Genomic DNA, 13,062 nt, shown 5'->3' with positions numbered 1-13,062 from the left:
TCACTCCTAGACATCACATTTCCGTTTTCATCATTCCACGTATTTGGTTCCACTTTCAATTCAACGTGTGTTGTTACTAATGGATAATTGAATTACTAATGGATAAAACTCTTAAATTTTATTATACAAAAAAAAAAAAAACTTAGATGCTCATTTGATGATATTTTTAGTCCAACAACGAAACTCAAAACGTATCGTGTAGAGACAAATTATTGGTTCAAACTCAAAGTCCTGATCCAATGTATTGAAAGTTATCACTTAGAAGTAATCTTATTCAAAATACCGTTGAATAATGATATTAACATCTCTTTGTATCTGATTCAAATAATAATTCATCTTGTTGTGAAAGTCTAACTCTTTCTATTAGGCTTAACCCATAAAATTCTAATCTTTCTATTTTTAATCATGTTTCTTTGCGTCTCACTCAACCAATTAACTTTCACATCTACTTGATTTGCCACATTTTGAGATTTTGTTATTCTTTAACATTACTATTATCTTTAGGGAAATGTTAACCAGTGCCCCGGGGAACTGGTTAAGGGAGCAAATATAGTAATTTTTGCATTGAAAGTTGTGTAATCAATGCATTAAAAGCTTAAAAAGCCTCTTTTTAGACTTGCAATTTCTTCTTTTGGCTTCCTTAACGAGTGCCCCGGGGTACTGGTTAACATAACCCTTATCTTTAAAACCTAAATTTAGTCTATAATCTTGAGGCGGGTATCTTGAGTTTTGTTTTTTTTATTGAGCATTAAATTGACTAACTTATAACTTCGTCTAAAATTTTTGAGTAACTGATAAATGTGCAAAGCAAAATGAAATTCAATTTTCAACAAAAATGTACTCCCTCCGTCCCTTAATGTCACCCCCTTTGCTTTTTTCACATTTCTTAAGAAAAGTTATCCGTGTAATTAATGTGTCTGTTTTGTGTATTAATATTACCAAATTGTCCTTTGTTTGTATGTGTAATAAATTTGACTATTCATATTTCAAGACAAATTAGTAGTATTAATTAGGTGTATGTTTAGGAAAAAAGTAATAAATGCATCTAGTAATTTGAAAATGAGTTTACATTTAAGGACAAAAATAAAATCAAACTAGTATGGACACCCGTGCCAAGCACGGGCTAGAACTTCGTCGTACTTGAGAGAGAGAGAGAGAGAGAGAGAGAGAGAGAGAGAGAGAGAGAGAGAGAGAGAGAGAGAGAGAGAGAGAATATTATGATATATAAAGTGTTAGCTAAAATTACGAAGGTGGGTAAAACATAAGAAGGTGGTTTGAATTGTGTTGCTTTTTTCTGGTTTCTTTTTCTTGGTGTTAAAAACCTGATTAGAATATGAGGTATGCAAATTTTGACTTAGAGTCTGAATGCAGCAGATAAATACAGAACACAAAGATAGAGAGAGAGAGAGAGAGAGAGAGAGAGAGAGAGAGAGAGAGAGAGAGGAGACACAAAGCAATTTTATATTGGTTCTTCTCATAACACAGGAGTAGTCCAGTCCCCTTGCAATTCCAAGAGATTTCACTATAATCACTCTGGATTACAAATTGCTCAAGGACCCTTCCAAGAGACTTCCTTGTTCAAGCACAACTGCTCAAGGATTCCTTGCTCTAGGACACTATCTAAAGACTTTTTTGCTCTAGGACACTACCTAAAGACTTTTTTGCTCAAGGACAACTCCAAGAGACTTCCTAGTTGCTCAAGGTTTCACCAAGAGACTTATTTGCTCAAGCACGTAGGCAAGAGACTTTCTAAATGTTTACAATAGTAAACAAATCAATTTGTTCTTATATTGGATTTAACAATGGTAGTGTAAACTGAACAAATGAACAAACTCTTTAAGATTTCTAAGATATGAAATTGAATACAAAAATCCTAAGTATTTTGTGTTATTTGATTTAACAGAGTAATTGCACAGTAAAATAGCAGAGTCTTGTTAATTCTTCATTAGATCTTCAGCTCCTTATATATGCAGTCATTTGAGAGATGTTGAAGAAGAGTGTCAGTGTAAATAGAGTCTTTGAGAAGCTTCAATCAAGAATGTTGGGCCTTTGTCTGATATGAATAATTCTGTTAAATAGTCCTGTGAATTTTCTTTGCTGAAAGTAGAATTATCTTTTGCATTCCTTTTGTTCTTGAGGTCCTTTGTCCGTTTGTACACGTAGACAGAAGAAGACAAAAGAATTGCTCTATCAGATACTATGATAGGGACAATTCACAAAAGAAGACAAAACCTACGTGGATTCTAAGTCACTTAGGATTTTATCAAATCTGAGGGTCATCCAAGTTTGGTCGTCAGCTTCTGAGTCTGATGACCTTCACATAATCTATTGAGGTAACTCTCAAGCTTCTATGAGGTATCCTTTTTCTAAGGACATTGACTTATGGTTGATCTTTGTTTAGATCTTCTACCATAGTCTTCTAGGCTTCTCTTGGTCCTTCTGATGCTCTTCATATGTTCATCCTTCAATGATAAATTCATTCTTTGATTCTGTACACTTGAATATATGTTAGTATTACAATTGTTCTTTAATACTTTGTTATCATCAAAACCCTAGAGGAATTATATGAACCACTCTTGTTTCAACAAATTAAATGTTGGATAAAATAGCAGAGGTTGAACAACAAATAAGAGGAAAAAAAAATTCATCTTTAAGCCTTCAAATTTTAGAAGAAGATGTGATATCATTCTTATTAGCGTGGTTGTTTTTTCTCCAATGTGTTGATCCACACCACTATTGACACCCAAAGGCCTCAATGATGGCATCTTGTCCCAATTCAATATTGTGGGAGAGCAGTTCTTGATGGTGGATCACATACATATGTTATGACACTTAACGAAGAGATGTTAATTTGTCAAGTATGATTAAAAATTTGATTATTCATATTTCAAGACAAATTAGTAGTATTAATTAGGTGTATGTTTAGGAAAAAAGTAATAAATGCATCTAGTAATTTGAAAATGAGTTTACATTTAAGGACAAAAATAAAATCAAATGGGTGTTTAGATATAGGGACGGATGGAGTATTTGATAAATAAAGTTTAAGAAACCTATGTTTGCTTTAAATTTTGGCACATGACAGAAACAATAATTGATTTCTCAAGGTCACAGAGAGTAAGAAGACCATTTCAAGTATCAATAGTAACACGACCCCGTTGTTTTCTTACCCTTCTTGCATTTTTCTCTCTTTAGGCTTTTACCACACAAAAAAATAAAATAATTTCTTTATATGTTTTACCTCATCGATCAAAATGTCTTAAAAATCACTCATGTGATCGAGATAGAATTCACTCCTTGTACTTCGGATTATGAAGCTACTCAACAAGAACAATTTACTATTTTCGTACTTCGGATTATGAAGCTACTCAACAAGAACAATTTACTATTTTCTAATTTAGAAACATACAAGAACTCTATATCTTCCAACAAACTTTTGTGTTTTTCTTACTAACAACATGATTGTTAACATTATCCTCTACATACCGCCGAACAAAACCCTACGTTTTTTTATGTTCAAACTCTCATTCTTCATTAGACCTAGAATTTGGCTTTTTGGTACTCTTTATATTTGTATTAACCAACATCATTCAAACAAGTCAAACGCCTCCTAATCAAGAGCTATGATCAATGTCACTATGATGAAGAATAGATATTATAAACAAAATAACAAAAAATATGCAATAGGGAAAGAAAAAAAAACCCCCCCAACCATTTACCCTCCATTTTGTCGTTTTTAAATTAAATATCATACAACTGGAATTGTGATATCTAATCATTGATTTTTTCGCAAATCAAACGCTCATTAAAGAATAATAGATAGAAGAACAAGTTTTGGCAAATATTTTTAAAATCGAAATGAATTAGACGATTCAACTGATTGAGAATCCTAACCAGCATTGTCTATCATTAAGTTATTTGAACAATTTAACCATGGTTTTATCATGATTTGAGTCGTTTAAATCCCCGAATATCCCATGAGATCAATGTCCAGTTCAGGTTTTAAAACATTGAATTTGGCTGCATTGTAAGAATCTAGGAGGAGTATATTGCATAAGGCTGTATAATAGGAGTAGCTATTTGAATAGAATAATTTGAAGGCAGTAGCTAGCATGCAGGACAGAAAGAAGGAAAGAAACCCATATCTCACACAGTGCAGGCACAGTATTTTGATTGTAATCTACCATGGGATGCTTAAACTCCAATAATAACAATCTGGTCCACAAGCTACATATGCACAGCACAGCTAGCAACACCAACCAACTACCAACTTTTTTATGAGTCTTTGACACAAACGAGGTGTGTTGTTGTACTTCCTCCGGTCTCAAATATAAGAAAATATTCCCTTTTTAGGTTCATTGAGTAGTTAATGTATCTGGACTACATTGTAAAGCAGATACATTAATTATTCAATGAATCTAAAAAAGGAATCTTTTCTTATATTTGAGACCGGAGGGAGTATGTTATGTACTGACACAAAGAGTGGTATATATTCAATTGAAAGAACAAAACAAAAACAAACAAATTAACCTTCAAAGTTCAGAATTCAAAGTGCAGTAAGTGATACACTGATACTGCATACTATATGTTGGGAACAGTTGCATGCAGGTGAGTTAGGTTCATTTGAATGTGTAAAAATAGTTGAGTTCATAAATCCTTAAATAAAAAATTCAATGGAAAAAAGGGTCGTATGCATGATTGAGTTGAGAAAATCAATTAAGAGGGGCCCTCAATCATTGCCCACGCGCGGTTCTGAATGAAAACATGGCCGCACGATGCTCCAAGTATGTCTGTTACCTCTATTAATCATAGCTTTCCAAGGGCACTGTTTTATAAGTCTATACCTTTGACCAATTCAACTCAATGTGACCACAGTATGTGCAAGTGCATTTTGTTTCGGTCTCATAAATCAGAATTTTATTTTTAATACTCATATTGTATTTTTATTTTTTTTCTCTATTGTTTTAATTTGTATGTTAGTACTTACGACCTCCGGTCACTATTATAAGCAAAAATTAACATTTTGAATTTATTTATTAAATGATGTATATGATCACAAACATCATTTAATGAATAGTGACAATGTGTATCTTTTTTTTTTTTTATAAATATATTTTTTGATTGTCACGCAAATTGTTTAATAAAATGGTTGGTCAAATAACTTTTCTCACCTCAAGTTATCCTGTGATTTTTGTTCTTCCAATTTTTTTAGGATCTATTATATATTTAATTTAAAGAAAATGCTAACATGTGTCCTTGAAACATAAGTTAAGAAATTAAATGTGGAAGTTTTTTTTTTAAATTGTACATTCAATGCCTTAAAGGTTTCAAAAGTTATATTTTTAATATAAAATTTATTACTTAATTCTATTTTAAGTTCCTTAACTTGTGTCCTAAGGGTTTAGGTTATCAAAATAATTAGTTACAAGACCACTTTTTATATTTGTAGTTTCTTAATACTTCCGCAGTTCTTAAATACAGTTCACATTTTTACGATGTACAATATTCATATAAATTAGTTTGACTGTACTTAAATGTATAAATACAAATATTAACATGTAAAATGTTGTTAGATTTGTCTCAATGAATACTTTCTATATATCAGGTTTTTATATTAAACGTATTAATGTGGTTGACTACGACATATATTTAAGAATGAAAGGAGCATTATAAAGTTATTTTCAAACATTCACATGTATAAATGACTTATTTACAAAGATACCCCTATTATAGTTAGGGAAATGATAACAAGTGCTTTCGTGACATTCTTTAAAAACATTTACAAAAACCTTGAAGTTTTTATGAAAATAGTAAAGTTTTTTATTAAAATAGGTGTATTCAATGCACTTGTATTTGTAATATTTGATTTATAAAAAAAAAAATCTAAACTTAAGTTTCTAAAAGAGTACCTCTAAAAACACTAGTTAGTACAAAAACTACATGTATACTTTTTACATGATCAAACCATGTTAGTCGGGTTTCCACCATCTTTTCTATGATATACACCATCCTCTCTCTCTCTCTCTCTCTCTCTCTCTCTCTCTCTCTCTCTCTCTCTCTCTCTCTCTCTCTCTCTCTCTCTCTCTCTCTCTCTCTCTCTCTCGTGTTGTCATTTCTAATTCTTCCATGTCTAGTCTTACCATACATCCAACACAACATTTGCATCACTACTACATTTATTTTATTCTCGTTATTTCTTTATCGTCCAACACCCCTTCCAATACAAACATCGTCAGTCTTATAGTTGTAAGATAAAAATTTCCCTCTATTTGAGTGATACTTTTGCATCACATATAATACTCGGGACACTACTTCATTTCAATCACTCCATTGAATTTGATGGTTTACATATCTTTTTATTTCTTGGTCGATTTAAATTATCGATCCAAAATATTTAAATTGTGTAATTTATGGTATGACATGATCTACAACTATATATCATCTGTAAGGTAGAAATGTTTCGGCTTTTGCTAAAACTCAATTACATATAATTTATCTTGATTCTACTCACGTGGAAGTCGCACTCTTCTAATGATTGTCTTTGAGTCTCCAACTTCTCATTTAATTATACCTCGACTCTCTAAGACTATATAATTTGTGAAAAACATGCATCTCGATGATGGGTCTTTGATGTGTTCCTTAAGTACGTTCAAAACTAAAGTAAAAATATAAGAGCTTAGAGTTCGCGCTTGGTGTAGTCCTATTGTCATGGGAAATCTTATTTGACCCCATGGTGTGTCCTAACACTAGTCAAAGCCTCCCTCATACATATCATTGATGGCTCAAATGTCCTGCTTGGTTTTTTTTTCTTCTAGGAATTTCCATAAAATATCTCTAGAGACTCTATAACACACGTTCTCTAAATGAATGAAAAGTAAGTGCAAATGCTTTTTAACTATCTAATATTGTTCAATCACAAGTCGTAGTAAGTAGATATCATCCATGGTTGATCTCCCAAACATAAAATAAAATTGATTTTTGAGTCTCTTTTCTTAGTCTCACACTTCCTCATAACTTTATGTTATGACTCATAAATTTAACCACTTATAATTTGCGCAATTTGGTAGGTTTCTCTTGTACTTATGAAATGGAATTTGTGTTTCTTCTCTACTTGTCCGTCATTTTCTTTCGCCTCATATTCTCTTTAAAAATCTTTCTGTGCCATCCCTTTGTCTCCAAGATTTTCCCATACCTCAGTAGGAGTGTTGTCTCACCAAACTGCCTTATCATTACCCATCTTTGTTACAGTTTTTTGACCTTTTGTTCTTTGATCCGACGATAGAATCAATGAGTGTATTGATTTATGTGATAAATATTAAAGCACTCTAATTAACTTAAACGAGTACGTTTTAAATAAAAGGAAAATATTGAAGTGGTGAAAAATGATGAATTTAACTTTTTAAAAATTAAAAAATTTATTTTTCTGAATGCAAAATTACTACTTTTTTTTAAGCGAAACGAAAATATATTAAATAAAAGTGATTTCCTTAACAAGTGATTTTAAGACACTTAGACCATCCACAATGGTGGGTGCTTCACCTGTTTAGCACCACATTAAATAAGCACCCCCATTGTGGAGTATAATATATGGGTGACTATGGACAAGGGTGGTTATGGAAGCACCCTCTCTCTCTTCATTTTTCACGGGTCCCATTTAATAAATCTTAATAAAATAATTAAGTTTTGTTGAAATGTAATGATATAAAATTATTTGTGGGACCTATTTAATAATTTATTTTAAGGTGCTGGATTGGAGAAAATTGATGTTTATTAAGTATTAAGGTAAAATGAGTGATGTGGGCATATGAATTCAATTTAAACACCAAATTTAGGGTCCTCTGTTGTGGATGGTCTTATAATCTTATTAACATGACCCAAAATTAAAATAATATATTAATGAGAAAATTTAAGTCTTATTGAACGTTAAAAACAAGTACGTATATATTTCAAATCTCTCTCCGGTCACATTTATAAGCAAAAAACAACTTTTTAGATACATTGAATAGTTAATGTATCAAGTCACATTTATATTCAATGTATCTAAAAAGTTGTTTTTTTTCTTATAAATGACAACTCGTAATTATTAACCTTTGAAATTGGAAGACATCCCTTTTTCTATGAAGTACCCAATGTTGCCATAACAAAGGACGACATGTTTAAACACCGTAATTACTTACGTGCACCGATTGGATTCAAATTAGACATGCAACAAAAAGATAAAGAAAGGAATGATACAAGATTACCCATCGTAGTAGTTAAGACAAGACAAGACTTAACGGCCTTATTTTCACTTTGCCAAACACCTTTTAATCATGCAATGTTTTCATTCTTTCATATTACTCCTACTGCTTCGGTTGAGACACCATAATATGCAGACAAGTAGACAAAGTTTTTATGATAGAAAAAAGAAAAGCACATAACACATTAAACTATGGAAATTCAACTCATACTTTAATTACAACAATTAATGGTGCCGGCAGTGGCATTGACTATAGTGTGAATTGTTAGGCATGAAAACATGCATGGTCATCTAATTTGTGGTCCATACTACTCAACTCTTCGGTTATTTCTATTTTAATCTAGTGAGTACCTCTACAAGTGCATGGTCCCTTTTTGTTTATAAAGAACAATTTTGATGAACAATTTAAAAACAACCTTAGACTTAATTCCTGTTTTGGTTCCCCTATTTTCACCCTTCCGCAGAATTGGTCCCCTATTTTAAAATTCGACAGTTTTGGTTCCTCCATCATATTTTTGAACTATAAAAATGTGATGTGATAAATTTTATATGTCGTGGAATATGATCTGAAGATGGAAAAAGATTAACATCGATTAAATAGTAACAAAATTCCTTTGAAAACTTCTTTAAAAACATATCATATTTAAATATTGGGTCTTGTTAACCAGTGCCCCCGAGGCACTGGTTAAGGAATCCAAAAGTAGAAAAATTGTCTTGGAAATATAAACTGTTACTTTTGACTAACTAATTATTACATCACTTTTTAATAAAATCTTACCTCTTTTAACTGCTTAACCAATGCCCCGGGGGCACTGGTTAACATTCTCCTTAAATATTTTAGACAAAATATATGATAGAGGGACCAAAACTATAGAATTTTAAAATAGGGGGACCAATTCTGCAGAATGGTGAAAATAGGGAGATCAAAACTGTAATTAAGCCAAAAATTTATATTGTTAATATATACTCTATCCGGTCACATTTATAAGCAATTTTTTTTTAAGTCATTGAATACCTAATGTATTCAATCTATATTACATATCAAATACATTAGGTATTCAATGAACCATAAAAGTAGCTTTTTGCTTATAAATGTGATCGAATTGAGTAGATCACAAATGATCGTATATATGACTTTTAAATTAAATATGATGAAAGACGATTTTTTTTTCAAATGCCCGAACAGTTTTGATTAATCGATTGTGTGAATAAGAATTACATTGCGTATAAATTTAATTTTTGTTTATATATAGGCATGTTTGGTGCAAATATGCAAATTAAAGGGTCAATGTTTGTTGCATAATATAAAGGCCTAATATGTGTGCATGCAAATAGAAATTAGGTATACTGGCTTTCCTTCCCTCAAAAAGTATACCAGCTTTCCTTTATTTTTCTTAATTTCTTCAACCGATATTTTTTTTTTGACGTTTTCTTCAACCGATATTTACCACAAAAAAAAAAAGACATAATTAACGAAGTTCCAGTCCAAATGATTCTTTTTAACACAATTTCACTCCAAATGATAAACCATAATTTTTTTTTGATGAACAATATGGTCACTTTTTGTTTATAGAGAACAATTTTGATGAACATAAAAAAAGAAAAAAATATTGTCAATGAATCACTAGCAATCATATGTACATATAACTTTTAAATTAGATATGATGAAAGACGAACTTGTAAATGGTTGAGCGGTTGTGATTAACTTATTGTGTAAAAATAAAACCTTGTTCAAAAAAACTTATTGTGTAAAAAACAATTACACTGCATATAAATTAAATTTTTGTTTATACATTGGTATGCTTGATGCAAACCTATATGCAAATTAAAGGGTTAATTGAATGTTTGTTGGCCTGATATTTGTGCATGAAAACAGAATTTAGTATACTAGCTTTCCTTTATTTTACTTATTAATTTCTTAAACCGATAACTATATACTTGGTCCGATCACTGGTAGAAACAGTACCATGTTTACCTAAAAAAAGACAAATAATTTGATGACATGTATAACACACTAATAAGTTTCGATCTAATTGTGCGGTATCATGTACATCAGCAACTTACTTGTCATGCTATAATAAATGTGATAGGTTGATGATGTGATAGAAAAATAAAGATGGAGATAAAATGAAATGTTAAATCGGTGTATAAAAAGATAAAAGTGTTCAAATACCATCATCCATCAATATATTGTCAAAATCCTACTAAAACTAAAAACCAACTTTCAATTTCATTGATTAGAGAACACTAACTAGGTAAAAATATATATGGTGTCAGTTATTGAAGATATTTGCTTCTTCCAGTACACTTAATTACATTTCGGTTTACATTTCACCAATCATATGTAGCTAGTTAGTGGAGATACTTCCCTCTCATACCTCTAAGTTTTATTGGTTATAAATTTTAAATTAATTTTGAGTTTATGGTAAAGAACCCACCTATTTTTATGGATATATACTAAAGAATTATTTCTCTTTTATATATTATGATCCATCCTAACTCCAAACATTGTTTTAAAAGAAAGGAAGATGGCATGAAAGTAGAGAGCAGACCATAAAATATAGTATATTTTTTGGATTTTGGGTCAACAACAAAAGTACACACACGTGAATCATGGTATAAACACCAAACCCGCATGCAACTTATGAACTATATTGAAGGTTGGATTTCAGCCTCAAGAAGAATATATTCAAATTGGATTCGTAAACAAGCATGATATGACAAAAAAAAATTGAGGGCGGATCCGACCTTTCAAAAAGAAAAGAATTGTAAATGAAAAAACAAAGCTTCCATTATTTATGTTATTATGTGTGAATTGTAAACAGATCATAACTCTCAATATCCACTTTTGCTTTCGGCCACGTCTCATCAAATATATAGTCCCCACTCATGCATTCATACCTCAATCTAATATTTCCAATACATATGTATATTGAAAATAATAAAATGTATATTTTTTTAAACTAATCATTTTGAATTTGTTTAAACTTAAACCTTAGTGGGATTGCAAGTTGGCCAAGAATTTCGCCTTAAATTAATCCTTTGATTTCATCACTCAAAAGCAAGCATAAAGAATTAATATGGCCAATTATCCCATGAATATGACATGATTCCATTTTTATTTTTGAATTTGCACTCACAATGACCGATTAAATTGAAAGAGACTTGAACTATCTCTCATTCAAACGTTTTCTGGGATAAGAAGAAAGCTATTTTGATTTAACCATCCTCAATTCTTGTTGCTTTAAGTATAATATCATTTTTTTTATAAACAAAATTACATGGACTAGATTTAAAATGAGTAAATCAAACATATTATATATTTCAATCATAAGCGTGAAAATTCTTAGAATTTGAGTTGGACATAAATTCAATTATACTAAACTGTCTTGTAAAGTCAGGACTACGCGTCACTTATAAATATATTTGAAGCCATATCTCATTTAATATAAGATTTTTAACATACAACTTCATAATTTGGAGATCTAAATTGTGGTTCGATAATAGTAACTTGATAGGAGATGACCTAACATATCTTAAATATGCTTTAATACCATTTTAAAATTTTAGTTTGACTAATTTGACCCTTACGAAACAGTCTAGTAAAATATTGAGGACTACCTATCAATTATAAACATATTTTCAGATCATGTGTTATCAAATGAAGAACTCTTAACAACAATCACTATTAATTAATTTATGTATTTCACAACAAATCCATACCACTGTTACGAGCATAAAAAACATGTTCCAGAGGTAGGAACAACATAAAAAATGAGGTGTCATGCACATAGAACAAAATTATATTTTACACTAACACCAGTAGCATACAGGCAGGATTCTTCCCCCTTTAACCTACTTTCCCTAAACAAACAGTAACTCTGTTACAGTATCTCAAACATAGATCTCAAATGCGCATATTTGACAAAACACCACTTGTAGATTCTGTTACAGTATCTTAATTTATCAGGTTGAATCAAAGATTAAAAGAAAATATATGCAATGGGTGTGACTTTAAATTATTATAAGTTATATGCAATGAAATAATTCTCTATCCCCTCCCCCAAATGTGGCCTAAAGAAAAGAATCACTGTGATTAAGCTATGATAATTTTTTTTTTTTGAGAGAAAATTAAGCTATGATAATTGTTGAGCATATTGTTTATACTTATCTAAAAGGAGGCCTGAAGCACATTTGGAAGACCTCATGGAGGGCCACTTATATACTCATTATTTAAGATTAATAATAATGTCACCTTTTGAGCCACCTCACACAACCAGCTTTAATGATATTTTCATTAATTGTTCTTCTCTTGCTGATAATATTCGATACCATGCGCAATGTCTTAAAGGTATCACGAGAAGTTGGAGCTATGGGGGACCATGACAGCATTTAGCAACTTAAAATCCATGAAAATGCATTAATTCAACAACCATGGATTCATTTACTTTAGATTTTGCTATGTTGGCCAACACCTTTTTTATTTTACAAGGAATGTTGGCCAGCACCCACTTCAAGAATTTATTCAACCAACTGAATTTATTTTATTATAAAAAATTATTATTTTAAGAGATGTAAAATTAGCAATGCAACAAATAGAGAATAAGTAGACCAAGTAATGAGAATTAGAGCCAACTTGATGAAATGGATAACACATTTGAGGACCATTACGAAGCAACAGTGGACTCAACTCCACATGTACATGCCAAAGGGATAAGAGTATCTCGCTCTTCTCCCATATGGTTTTGCTCATTCCCGTTAAATAGCCAAGCGTGAGTTAACTCATGCATGTATATTTTCAGCGTGAGGTAACTCATGTAAGGCAG

Source organism: Medicago sativa, chromosome 5 (assembly GCF_051527215.1).
Source record: "Medicago sativa cultivar Bolivia chromosome 5, Bolivia_mono, whole genome shotgun sequence".
NCBI classification, from domain to species: Eukaryota; Viridiplantae; Streptophyta; class Magnoliopsida; order Fabales; family Fabaceae; genus Medicago; species Medicago sativa.
Note: the sequence above shows the minus strand (reverse complement) of the source record.